At 38.5% G+C, this 14,161-nt stretch overlaps 1 protein-coding gene across 1 annotated transcript in view; it reads right to left on the bottom strand.

The window, feature by feature from the left end:
• Positions 1 to 13,273, bottom strand: part of COL24A1 (collagen type XXIV alpha 1 chain) — a 425,611-nt gene extending 412,338 nt beyond the window's left edge. Inside the window, exon 1 of the mRNA XM_029227745.1 lies at positions 11,660 to 13,273. The gene's annotated coding sequence lies outside the window, so the exon portion shown is untranslated. The remainder of the gene's footprint in view (positions 1 to 11,659) is intronic.
• Between the last annotated feature and the right edge of the window lie 888 nt (positions 13,274 to 14,161).

The raw sequence follows: 14,161 nt of genomic DNA, 5'->3' as shown, positions 1-14,161 counted from the left end.
TTTAGTCTAAGACTTAAAACATACTTAACAAATGGTGTCCATGATTAGGAGATTGAATTGATTCATTGTGCCACAATAAAGAACCAGGGCAGAAGTTTCTGGAATTGAACATATTGAGCAGCTAAAGATTTCAATTCCAGGAATTTAGTTTGTACATTAAATATAAACCCTTTTTCTTCCTCATGTTGGACATTTGCTTCTTATCTGCAACCCTATGAAGCTTACTTACACTGAAGGCAGCAAATAAACTGTCCTGTCACAGAGGGAAAAAGCTCTCTTCCCCAGATGCTTGGTGCAGGCCCTGTTTTTACTTGGAAACAAAACAAATGCTGCAACTACTTAAGCTATCAGTTTAAACTGGGACCCACCTGCCCCCAAACCTCCCCAAATGGTAACAATTACTGTTTTAATGTTGGTGACTTGCCACTAATCAGACCTGTATTTATATCCCTATAAATGAATGTGTATTCATATAGCTAGCTTACATGCAAAACAAACATTCCTATTAATCCTAGATTTTGTGTTTGCTTTGGACACAGCCAGTTCAGCAGGTATTAGCAGGCAGAGCCCAAGTCTGTGCTATGAGAGACATATTTCAGTAACATAGACACTACTGAATACTGGCTTCTGAATCTAATACAGTCAGGAGAAGAAAATCTCTCGTTCCCTTTGTTGGCTTCAATATTTTTGAACAGGTATGAAATATGTGGGAATGGGGGTACAGGGCAGAATATGATATTCCTTTATAAGTGAATCAATATTGATCCAAGGTAAGGTTCTAGAGGGGTTAGTGGAAAGAATTGTTCAGATACACACGTGCACACACATACACAAACTGTGACTAATGTGAAGCCAGGATGAGTTCAAAAAAGAACAAGATCTGACAGACTAATTTCATTTTTGGACAGGTTGGCAAAACTGGTAGATAAAAGGAGTGCATTTTGATTCAGTATATCTGGATCTTAGTAAGGCATTTTTATGATAATCTAATGGAAAAAAAAGATAAATATGTTTTCTACGATGACACAAGCCAAAGAACTCAAGGGATGTTAATTAAAAAATAGATATCTTCATATCTTCTAGCACATCACAGAGCTCTGATTTTGGCTCTTCCCAAGTCAAAGTTTTCAGGTTCTTAAGTGAAGACACTGGGGACATTTGAGGATGCTGAGCAAATTTGGAACTGATGTAATGTTGGGATATAAAGTTGGGGTGACCAACTTGTCCCAATTTGCCCGAGGCTTTCCTGGTTTGAGCACTGAAAATCCTGAATTCTGAGACACCCCTCGGTCCCAGGCAAACCAGGGTGAGAGTCAGCCTGTATTTGAGCAGTGACTAGAAGGTGTAAGAAACCACCAGGCAGCACACAGGGAGGCACTGGCTCATGAGAGAGCTGAGTGTGTTTGAGGAGCTACAAGTGGCTCAGGTTTGCCAGAGCAAGTGTTGATAAACAAGAACAGATAGCTAAGAATCAGGCTCTAAAGGATCTTTCTTTTTTTTAATTATAGTAAAATATATAGTAAAATGACCATCTTAACTATTTTTAAGCGTGCAGTGGCTTTAAATACATTCACATTGTTGTACAATAATCACCACCATCCAATCTCGAACTTTTTTCATCTTCCCAAGGTGAAATTCTTTACTCATTAAACATTACTTCTCCAATTTCTCCCTCAACCAGGCCCTAGCAACCACTATCCTACTTTTTGTGTCTATGAATTTACCTACTCTAAGTACCTCATGTAAGTCAAATCATACAGCAGTTGTTTTTTTGTGACTGACTTATTTCACTTAGCATGGTATCTTCAAGGTTCATCAATGCTGTAGCATGTGTCAGAATTTCCTTCCTTTTTAACTAATTGTATGTATATACCATATTTTATTTATCCATTCATCACACCCATCCACTGATGGACACTTGGGTTGCTTCCACCTTTTGGCTGTTGTGAATAATGCCACTATAAGATGGTTATACAAATACATCTGTTTGAGTTCCAGCTTTCAGTTCTTTTGGGTATATTCCCAGAAGTGGGACTGCCGGATCATATGGTAATTCCACTTTTAATTTTTTGAGGAAGCACCATACAATTTTCCATAGTGGCAGCACCATTTTACATTTCCACCAGCAGCGAACAAGAGTTCCAATATCGCCACATCATTGCCAATATTCATTATTTTCTGGCTTTTTTAAACGGTAGCCATCTTAACGGATGTGAAGAGGTACCTCATTGTGGTTTGATTTTCATTTCTCTAATGATTAATGATGTTCTTCACCTTTTCATTTGCTTATTCGCCACTTTTATATCTTCTCTGGAAAAATGTCTATTCAAGTCTTTGCCCGTTTTTTAAATTGGACTGCTTGTTTGTTGAGTTGTAGTTCTTTGTATATTATAAATAGCCATCCCAATGGGTGTGTCTATAGGATTGTAAATGCCATCAAATTAGGATTATCCTCTCACAAGATGAAACCATTAGGAATTTTGAGCAGATGGTGTCATGAAGTTTAAATATTAGGTGGTTCACTCTGGAGAAGTTAAGGAGAAAGACTGAAGGGGGTGAATGCTGAAGCAAAGAGACCATATGATTATAAGCTTTTATAATTATCTGTCAACAAACAATGAAGACCTTTGGTGGTGGAGTTGGGGAGGTAGAGAAATACATGAGATTTTAATATGGCATAATCAAAGGACTGCATGATTAATGGACTGTGAGTGGGAGAAACCCAAGACAACTTCCTGGCTTCTTAGGAATACTGAGTGGATGGTAGTAGCATCACTCACCAAATTCAAAAATCCAAGGAAGAGTAAAATAAGTTTGGAATAAACTGAATACGAGGTGACTGTGAGGTAGCCAGGTAGACATGACCTGGAGCTCAGCATAAAAGGCTGGGCTTGAGATATACTCATCACTATGTAGGTGAACCCTGAAACCACAGGTTGTCCAAGGACAGTGCGTGATGTAAGAAAAGTATATTGATTTCCGAGAAACACCAAAATTTATGGGCTTGGTAAAAGAAGAGGAGCCCAGAAAGAAGAGCAAGAAAGAATATCCATGAAGGTAAAATCTACAGGGATACAATTTCAGATCAATATAAAAAGAACGTTCTACAAATTAGAGTTGTCCAAAAAATGTGGAAAAATCCTCTTTTTTGAAAGTGAGTTCCCAGCCCCTGTGGCTGTTATCAGAAGCAGGACAACGACGTCCCTGGATGTCACCGGAGGGATTCATTCCCTGGTGAGGATTTGGTTTCCACGCTAAGAGTACACTTTTTGGTGACTAGAAAAACCTACTGCTTCATCAGAAAACAATGTGAATTGAGAAAACCCTGGGAGATCTTTACTTGTTTAATATTTAAGGTTTCCAGGACTGACTGAATTCATTAAGGAGAAATACATGAGCCTTTTTTAGTCTTCCAAGTCAAGGGCTAGGCATATCCCACTCAGAAATTGCTGCAAATATTTTGGGAATATAAGCCAAAACAATAACTGTGATTCTCTTATAAATAATGCTTGCTGAAAGACTCAGACATACTGGCCAAAACACTTTGGTTCCAGTAAGAAAACTTGCCAGCATTTTGGAAGACAACTCCCCCTGTGTCAAAGAAGGGGGCTCAGTGTGTTACAGTTTTATTTAGTTATTAAATATGAATATGGGAACATAATGAATAAAGGAAATACGAATAAGAGTATAAACCAGAATTACTCTTGTTCTCTGTCCCAAATCATAAGGTTTACAGAATCCTGAGAGAATGGAAAGCAACAGAGTAAAACCTCTCCAAAGAGCCACCCGATAAATATCCCATCTTCTGTCTAGAAGGAAAGAGCAACCTTTGCCTGTTAAGTCCTCTATTTGGTTCCGTAATTCATAACAAGGTCCACCTGCCTCAACACGCTGACTGACAGCACAGCTGCATTCTGTCAGACAAGGTCTGCTCCCGGGACCCACCAGACCTGGATGAAGTTCAGATCACCCGTTACTATAATCCCATTATTGGTTTCTGAGGAATTGGTAACTGGCTTTCCAAACACATGCAGAGTCTGGGAATCATCTCTGTAGTCTACGCATAGGCAAAGCTGTTTGGGAATGAAGGCAATAAATCCTTGTTGTCTTGAAGTCTAAATTATTCATTTTTGACACCCCCATACGCACCCCGGCCTGCGAAAGTGAGGTTTCTATTAAAACTGCACCATTTTAATATCCTTTTGGGGTCAGTGAGGATTTGAACCCTGCCTCTATGATTTATTAGCTGTATAACCTTGGCTATTTTTCCCTCAGTCAAATGGGGCTGTTATGAGAATTAAATGAGTTAAAATACATAAAGAGCTTGCAATAGTGTGGGTACACAGAGCTCAACAAATGTATGCGGGCTATATAAAGGTTTCTGTACCTATCAATTTAAAGAATTCCTCAAACCAACTGATGCTCTTCCTGAGCAGGCAATGGAAGAAGACCAAGGTGCTTAGAAAATTAGCCTTTGGATAAAAGTGTAAATAGGTTGCCTCATTTGCTGAACTATTGGTGTGAATCACCTTCTCACACTTGTTCTCCAGGGTCTGGGGTCTCCAGTTTTTTTCTGATAAGTAGCTATTTATGATATAATGACATTCCCAAAATCTTCAGCAAGCAGATCTGTCTGGGGTCCTTAGAGTTCCAGGTGATGAGAGGTTTGGAGGCAGGAGAAAACCAATTGCTAAGAGCTGATATCATCTAGCTTACTGACTCAGTATTTGAACTAAAGCATCTTTCTATTTTAAGCTATCACCATGATCATTAAATCATGGATTTTTAGACCTTAGATTCTTATCAAATCCTACACCTTCATTTTATATGTATATAAAGAAACTGAGACACAGAGATGCTAGGTCATTTGCTCAATATTTCTGAACAAATAGTGGTAGAGGACTAAAATCCATCCCTCCTGATTCAGTTCCCTCATTCATACTTTTATACAACAAATACTTCTTAGATTCTTATGATGTGCAAGATATTGAGAGTAAGGAAGTGAGTAAAACATCTCAGCCCTCAAGAATCTTATAGCCTAGAGGAGAATTCTACAAAGTAAATGGACCATTATCCTACAGTGTGGTAAATACGAAGTGCTGTAATGTTGGGTGGAAAGTGTAGAGGGGCTATAGTTGTTATAGTCTACTGTTAACATCTCATCATCACTGAGGAGGACCTGATCTGTATCAATGCTGTCTTAGGCTCTAGGGATGCAAATGTGAAAAAGCACAATCGCTGTCCTCCAAAGGTCATAAAGCTTATCACAAATACTGTACAAAGTATCACATTCCATGTTATATGAGTGTTGCAGAGAGCACAGGCTAAGGGAATTTAGAAGACAGAGTTTACCAAGGGATGGGACCACTGGGGGAGGTGAACATGACATTGGACATTGGAAAAAAATAACAATCGGAACTGGTCATGCTGTGCTCAGAATTTAGTGCATGTTGGCAGAAATGTGACACTTCCTATGTCAAATCTGTTTCCTTCCCCAAACAGGATAGCTCTTCTCATGACAGTCTTCAGAATTTACAAGGAAGAGCTTAAATGTGATGTACTTGAAGCATCCCTTCCTCTGCCACGTCTTGTTTTCTCTGTGCTTCTTAGTTTATCTTCTCTTTAGGATTCCTTTTATATTCAAATGTATTTTACAGATTATTCATTCATTCCCTTCTCAGTATCCACTCAAGCTTTCCCTCAACAAGTCCTTTTCCTAATCCAGTCTCTTAAGAAATATTTCAAAATAGACTGTATTTTTCATATTACACTTTGACATTTTCCAAACATAATTCAACATGTGACTTTTAAGTAAAAACAGTTTTCCAAATAGAATTGTCAAAATGTTACTATTCAATATTTTCCAACCATATATGTGTGAATGTGTATGTGAATTTGAAAATAAGTATTAAAGTCTACCGAGTAAGTGAATAATAAGAAAACATTAATATCAAAATGCCTAGACATTATTATCTAAACTTGGATAAACCGGGATTTTTTCCAAATCAAATATGAAATCATCAATACAAGATGATTAGGAGAAAAATGATAATAAAATCAACTTTTCAATAGCTATGGCATGTTGCATTTCTTAGGAATCCTCAAAAGTTTGTTTAAGAATGGCCAAAGCAATTGAAATTAAAAAATAAGGTACCAAAACAACTCTTTGAAATCATATTTCTAAAAATTTATAAATTTCTCCAATTCTCTACATTATTTAGGGAAAAAGTTACTTTCCCAGGAAGGAAACTTCACTTTAAAAAACCACTCTAGTATTCCCCTTGCTAAGAAATAAGCCAGATGGTTCCAACACATGGAATTTTACTTGGGAAAAATTCAGAAACACAGGGAAACTTCAGTAACTCTTTGGTACTAACTACCACTGTGTGATTCCTAGAAGTTTTTTCTTGATGAAAGATGAGCAAATAGTAACCAAGGTCTACTAAAAAACTAAATAAACAAGCTGGAAAGCGTCAGCAAGTGGTTATATAGAATTAGTACGATATTCTAGAAAGAACCTGGACTGGGATCAAGTTACCTGGATTTGCCACTTACCAAGCAGAAGAGAATGGATTCCACAGATATGTTCTTTAAATGCTTCACTTTAAGTATACCACTTGATATTTTTGACAAATGTATATTGCTGTGAAACCATCACCCCAAACAAGATATGGCATATTTCCATTGCCCTAGAAAATTCTCTCATGCCCCACTGCAGTTAATTTCCTCCCCCATCGCTGCCCCAGGCAGCCACTGATTTTATTTCTATAGCTTCACCTGTTCTAGAACTTCGTATAAATGGAACCATATAGTATGTATTCTCTTGTCTGCCTTCTTCTGCTCAGTTGTTTCTGAGACTCATCCACGTTGTTGTACATTAAATTTTCTTTTTGTTGCAGAATATACTCCAAAAAGTGCTGTTGGGTGCTTTGAAGCTTATAGCAGAAGGTGAAATAATTCATAATTCATTTAGCTAGCGTGGTAACCATTAGATAGTAGGCTGCTTTAAAGTCTGCATTTTATTTACTTGTTTGTTTATTGACTGATGGACTGATTGACTGATTTAAATTTCTGGTGCCTAACTCGGTGCCTAACCCATGGAGAATGTGCTTCACAAATCTTTGCTATTGAGTGAACACCAGGAAAACATACCTGTTCCAGTTACTTTGGCAAGGGGACTCTAAAGAAAGGTAACCTGTTGGCATTCCATCAACTTCAGTCCAAACTGCCCTCAGGTGCTTTCCTGAGTACTGGAAGGAAGTAGGTACTCTTTACCAGAGAAACAGATGTTTGCCAACTTTGAAACTTGAATCCTGGCCTCATCAGTTACTACTTAGCTGTGTGACAATGGACAAGCTTCTTAATGTCCTGGGCCTCAGTTTTCTCATTTGTAAAATATGGGTAATAATTATACTGACTTCATAGGATTATCACAAGGATTAAAAGAATAATAGCATTACACATGTGCTGGGCACAAGAAGATTTTAATTCATAGATATTACAATTATTATTGTTGTTATTGAATAATTTTAAGGAGATATATTAATAAGAATGATAGTGCTTTAAAATGCCAACCAGTAGCTTCATAAATGCCAACCAGAAGCAATAAGTACACATAAGTTGGTTATTAACCAAAAATCTGACTATTGACCAAGTTTTTCTTCTAGAAAATAATAAATTAGTTCTTGTATAAGCAATGACTGTGAAGTGCTTAGAGGTATTCTCATGGCTGAAGTAATGTATATTTAATTACTTGATAACTATGGTTGTCTGAATTGTGTCTCCCCAAAAGGCTAGGTTGAATTCCTAACACCCATTACCTGTGAATGTGCCCTTTTTCGGAAATAGGGTCTTCACAAATATAACCAAGTTACGATGAAGCATATTGGATTAGGGTGGGCCCTAAATAGAATGACTGGTGTCCGTATGAGAAAGGAAAAAGAGATAGTCAGACACAGAGACACAGATACACAGGGAAGAAGGCCATGTGATGATGGGGGCGGAGACTGGAGCGCTGCAGCTGAAAGCAAGGAGCACCAAAACCCCTAGAAGCTAGGAACAGCTAAGGAAGGATCCTTCCCTAGTATTTCACATGGAGAGCATGAGCCTGCCAACACCTTGGTTTTGGACTTTAAGGCTCCAGAACTGCAAGAGAATACATTTCTGTCATTTTTTTTAACTGAAGTATAGTTAATTTACAATGTTATGTTAGTTTCAAGTGATTCAGTTATATATATATATATATATATATATATACTCTTTTTCAGATTATTTTCCATTATAGGTTATTACAAGATATTGAGTATAGTTCCTTGTACTGTATAGTAGGTCCTTGTTGTTTACCTATTTTATATATAGTAGCGTGTATATGTTAACTCCAAACTCCTAATTTATCTACCCCCTCCTCCCTGCTAACCCCTTTGGTAACCATACGTTTGTTTTCTATGTCTGTGGGTCTATTTCTCTTTTGTAAATAAGGCCATTTGTATCATTTTTTTAGATTCCACATATAAGTGATATCATATGATGTTTGTCTTTCTCTGGCTGACTTACTTCACTTAGTATGATAATCTATAGGTCCATCCATGTTGCTGTAAATGGCATTATTTCATTCATTTGTGGCTGAGTAATATTCCATGGTATATATGTACCACATCTTCTTTATCCATTCATCTGTCAATGGACACTTAGGTTGCTTCCATATCTTGGCTATTGTAAATAGTGCTGCTATGAACATTGGGCTGCATGTATCTTTTTGAATTATAGTTTTCTCTGGATATATGCCCAGGAGTGGGATTGCTGGATCATGTGGCAACTCTACTTTTAGTTTTTTAAGGAACTTCCGTACTCTTCTCCATAGTGGCTGCACCAATTTACATTCCCACCAAGACTGTAGGAGGGTTTCTTTTTCTCCACACCCTCTCCAGCATTATATGTAGACATTTTAATGATGGCCATTCTGACTGGTGTGAGGTGATACATCCTTGCAGCTTTGATTTGTATTTCTCTAATAATTAGTGATGTTGAGCATCTTTTCATGTGCTCATTGGCCATATGTATGTCTTCTTTGGAGAAATGCATATTTATGTCTTCTGCCCATTTTTTGATAGGGTTGTTTTTTAGTTATTAAGTTGTATGAGCTGTTTGTATATTTTGGAAATTAATCCCTTGTCAGTAGAATCATTTGTGAATATTTTCTCCCAGTCTGTAGGTTGTCTTTTTGTTTTGTTTATGACATTTTTGTCATTTTAAGCCACAGAATTTTTGGTGCTTTGTTATGGCCACCTTGGGAAACTAATACAGTAGCTTACAGAAAAGGGGGGGGCATTTTTTTCTTCATTTTTTAAGTTCATTGTGAAACAAAGCTTTAAAAAATATCCTTAGTTGGATTTTGTTCAAAATATATGGTTTGTAGGCAGGAACGCCACACTTCATTTTCCTTTTTAAATTTTTTGGAGGGGAATAATACTATAAACTATGGAAAGACAACTACAAGAAGAGGTGTTTTAAACATGGGGATATGTTTAAGTAATGTTACTGATCTTTAAGGAGTGTGAGTTACATTCTAATACTGTGGAAGTTCTTTATAGTTTTTTCCAGAAGACAAGGTTTTTGAACTCTATGTGCAGGAAACCATTACATGGGGGAAAATATTGCTTTATGGGTCTTTGGCTGGGACTTTTAAGTGTTATGTATGAGAAAACACTGAAACTGGGGGAAGGGAAAGATGTTATAACAAAGTGATCTTGTATTAAGTTCCAAAATGCCAAATTCTAGGGAGTGTTAATAAACATCCTTCAAATGCATTCTTATTCAATTCTTTTTGTTCACATTTCCGGAGTTGGCTTTACTTGTGTTAAAAAAAAAAAATCTCCTTTGGAAATAAAAATCCAAATTTCAACACAAAGCCTTTCAACCAAAAGCACACAATACTTTCTAAGATATCACAGTTCTAGTTAGGATAGGTGACACACGACCACCTCCCTAAATTATGAACACACAACTGAGGTCATTAAGTAGGAGTATACAAAATTTGGGTAAGCAGGCAGCATGAGGAAGAAGAAAGAGCTCTGAAGTTATATAAAGTCCAGACAGTTAAAGGACATTGGCCAATTCAGTTTCATTTATTTTACCTTTTAGTTTCCTCACCTCTGTAATGGGATAATTCTTACCTCCATTGGTTCTTGAAAGAATTATTCGAGCTAAAATACACAAAGTGAATAGAATAATTTCTAACGTTCACAGAAGCTCAATAAATATCTTTCCCTAATGAGAAATAGGCTGGGGTAAATCTTCCTAATCTATTTGGTCCCTAATTCCTTCAACTGTAAATTCAGCAGGTGAGAATAGACTGATCTTCAAGATTATTTTGGAGGTATGTTGGCTAAGGTATGCTTTGCAGTTGAGCAGCCATTGCTTTGAATCTCAGCTGTACTCCTTAATTGCATTTCAATCTTTGCCAAGTCCTTTTACCTCTTGGAGCCTTAGCTGCACCAACTGTAAAACAGGGAGTAATACCTAATTGAAAGGATCATTGTAAGGACTCAATGAGAATAAAATATTGGAAGCACCTGGCACAAAGCACGCACTGGATAAACATTAGCTCGCTTTCACTAGATCAGTGGTTCTCAAACTGTAGCATGAATTAGAATCACCTGGAGGGCTTGTTAAAACACATAAGTGATGCCCCATAGTATCTGATTCAGTAACTCTAGAGTAGAGGTCCCAAAATTTGCATTTCTAACAAGTGCCCATGTGATGTTCCTGATCACGCCTTGAAAACCAACGCCCTGGATCAGGAGTTGGCAAACTATGGCACTTGGGCCCAATTTGGTCCACTGCTTGCCTTTGTAAATAAAGTTTTACTGGAACATACACGCTCAGTGTTTTACATATTGTCTAGAGCTGCTTTTGTACAATGGCCAAGTGGTTGCAACAGAGACTGTGTAACCCACAAAGCCTAAAATATTTGCTATCTGGCCCTTTACAGAAAGGTTGGCAGACCTGCTCTAGACTGGCATGTGGTATTCTTTCCAGGGAGTTTTAGGGCTCTGAAAATTTGTTTAATATTTCTTTTCTGTCAGGAGGCTTAGATGTCTTCCCAAATAACAGAAAACATGACCTTTGTAAGCCTGAAGACTTAATTAACTGAACCCACAAAAATATAATGGTGTTCTTGCATAACATAGTTGTTAAGAGGCCTCCTGGATTTGAACCCCAGCTTTGGATAGCTTATTTTACTTATTATATGTTAAATGGGATACTAGCACTTATCAGGTATATCATGTATGGTATTATAAGGATTAAGGAGAGTTATACACTTGCAGCACTTTGAAAAGTCCCTGGCACGTAGAAAACCCACAATAAGTGTTAGCTGCCACTGTTGTTGTTGTTGTTATCATTATTATTATTAAAATAACCTTCAGGGTGTTTTGTTCACTGAACCATATTTTCCCTTCCAGATGTTTCAAGCTTTTTAATTAGTACATGAGATTATTAAGTGTATTCATTGTGTTTATCACAGCAATGCAGCCACTTTAAAATATTTGATCACAAATTTTGTTATCTCTAATAATTATCAAAAGCAAAGAGACAGAACTGCATTTTTACAGGGGTGACTCATTAGAATTAATGACAAAATAAATAAGATGGACCTTACCCAAATCCTTGCTTTTCCAGCAGTCCTTTGTGGAGCCTTAAAGGCCTTTCTGAAGTGGGAAGGAGATCAAAGGTCCTTTAAATCAAAAACTCCAGCGTATCATTCTAAGGAATCTCTGTGTTCAAGCTTAAATTTCTGTCCTGAGTTGTTTGTTCTGAGCCTGAGGTTCTCCAAAAAAGCCTTGGGAAATAAGTGTTCTTTGGGTTCTTTCATGGGGCTGTTTTGCTTGTAGACCTTTGCCTTCCAATAATATTTGAACTTGAAGCACCGAGCACACAAATGATGAAATATAGAGGCTCAGTCCATGACATGAACACAGCACCAGTTCACTCTCTTTCCCATCCTGTCCAAACTGTTGTCTGGCTCTCACTCAATGTCGCATCCCCACTGTTTCTTTTACCTCTTAACAGTGCAACAGTCTTAGCGTTGAGCAGATCTACGCTCAGTTCCTAGTTTTTCCTCTTAGAAGTTGTGAGCCTGCACCTATATTTCCTCTTTTCTAAAATGGGATAATGTAGGTATTGTAAATATTAAATACTAGAGCATATGACAAGTGCTCCGCAGAATTCCTGATGTGTATAAGGGCTTGTTTCCTTCCCTTCCCAGGTTTGTCTTCCACCCTCACCACACTCACCAGTTTTTGAAACTGTGTAATGAGACCTTGTTATGTGTCTTAGTCCTTTAAAAATGGTTTCCTAAATAATAAGAATCTGGGTCCTTTAAGTATGAGTGTATCCCTCACTCAAGGGGAACAGCCAACAGTGAAAGAATTAAAAGCAACAGGGGCTAGGTGCAGCCATTCCTTTAAAAAGGTAGTTCAGAGAGAGCTGGAGAGGCAAGAGGGCCAGAGGAATCTTTTAGGTCAGGATAAATTAATTGCTGCTTGGGAGCAATGAACTACTGTGAGAGAAGCCAACTGGTGTTAATAAGGCAATTAACACTTGAGTTAAAAATAGTAGCTAAATTCAAGTTGAAACAGATGGGGATGAAAGCAATGAAAATGCCCTAAGGCAGTTAAAGGTGCAAATAATGTGAACACACACATATTTTAGGAAACTGAACTGCTAAATTAGTAAGGGTACATAAAAGATTTTAAAAAACAAGCCTTTGAGGGGGTGGGGTTGGAGTCAAGCTGGCGGTGTGAGAAGATGCCGAGTTAGCGTCTCCCCACAACTAGGGTGCCTGCTGGCCACTCGTGGGGGACCCTGATGCCCAAGGAGACAGGAGGAGCCCCCAAGTGAACCGGTAGGATGCGGGGGGACTGGGCGGGGAGGAGAAGGGGAGGCCAGACAGGATCGGCACCCCTGAGGCTGGGGAGATCAGGAGAGGCAGGTGGGAGGGACCCTCTGGGAAGAGCAGGTGAGGAGCAGGGCCAATTGCCCCGCCCACTTGGGCCCAGGGAGCCTGCTGAGCCCCCAGGCTGGTATCCCCCCCTCCAAAGTCTCCTCCAGGCCACGTGGGTCCTGGGGGCATAGAAGGACCCCTGTGGGTCCTGCTGGGCTCCCAGGTGAGGTCCCCTGCCCTCTGAGACCAGGGGTGGAGGGCACGCCTGGGCCCCTTCTGTTCCTTGAGACTAAGCACCACCCCCTACAGCCCCCAGGGCCTTTTCCAGCCTTGTGGGTCCTAAGCATAGGTCCACCACCCAAACCTCACCCTTGCTTAGGCCCCACCCTCCACAGCCAAGGCCTTTTCCCTCTTCTTTTTTCTTTTCCCTCCTCTTCTTTTTTACTATTGTAGTACTGATGTACTTTCCTGTTGTTGATTCATCTATATTTTTATTTTTATATTCTTTCTAACATATCAGTTTCCTAGTCTAATTTTATTTTTTACTTTGTTATTGTTCTCTTGTTTTTCTTTCTTTTTCTTTTCTTTTTTTATGCCATCCCACGCGGCTTGCAGGATTTTGGTTCATGAGCCAGGGGTCGGGCCGAAGCTCCTGCGCTGGATGCTCTGAGTTCCAACCACTGGACTAACAGAGAACCTCAGGCCCCAGGGAATATTCATCGGAGTGAGGTCTCATGGAGGTCCTCATCTCAGCACCAAGACCCAGCTCTACCCAACAGCCTACAAACTCATGTTGGAAGCCTCAGGCCAAACAACCAATAAGACAAGAACACAATCCCACTCATTTAAAAAAAAAAAAAAAAAAAAAAGAGATGACAAAAAAATATGTCACAGATGAAAGAGTAAGGTAAAAACCTACAAGACCAAATAAATGAGGAGGAAATAGGCAATCTACCTGAGAAAGAATTCAGAGTAATGATAGTAAAGATGATCCAGAATCTCAGAAATATAATGCAGGCACAGATTGAGAAAATACAAGATATGTTTCACAAAGATCTAGAAGAACTGAAGAACAAACAAACAGAGATGAACAACACAATAACTGAAATGAAAAAAAAAACACTAGAAGGAATCAATAACAGAATAACTGAGGCAGAAGAACGAATAAGTGAGCTGGAAGACAAAATGGTGGAAATAACTGCCGAGGAACAGAATAAA

The sequence above is a fragment of the Monodon monoceros genome, unplaced genomic scaffold (assembly GCF_005190385.1).
Source record: "Monodon monoceros isolate NGI ecotype Baffin Bay Population unplaced genomic scaffold, NGI_Narwhal_1 Super_Scaffold_18, whole genome shotgun sequence".
NCBI classification, from domain to species: domain Eukaryota; kingdom Metazoa; phylum Chordata; class Mammalia; order Artiodactyla; family Monodontidae; genus Monodon; species Monodon monoceros.
Note: the sequence above shows the minus strand (reverse complement) of the source record. Positions and strands in the feature narration are given on the sequence as shown.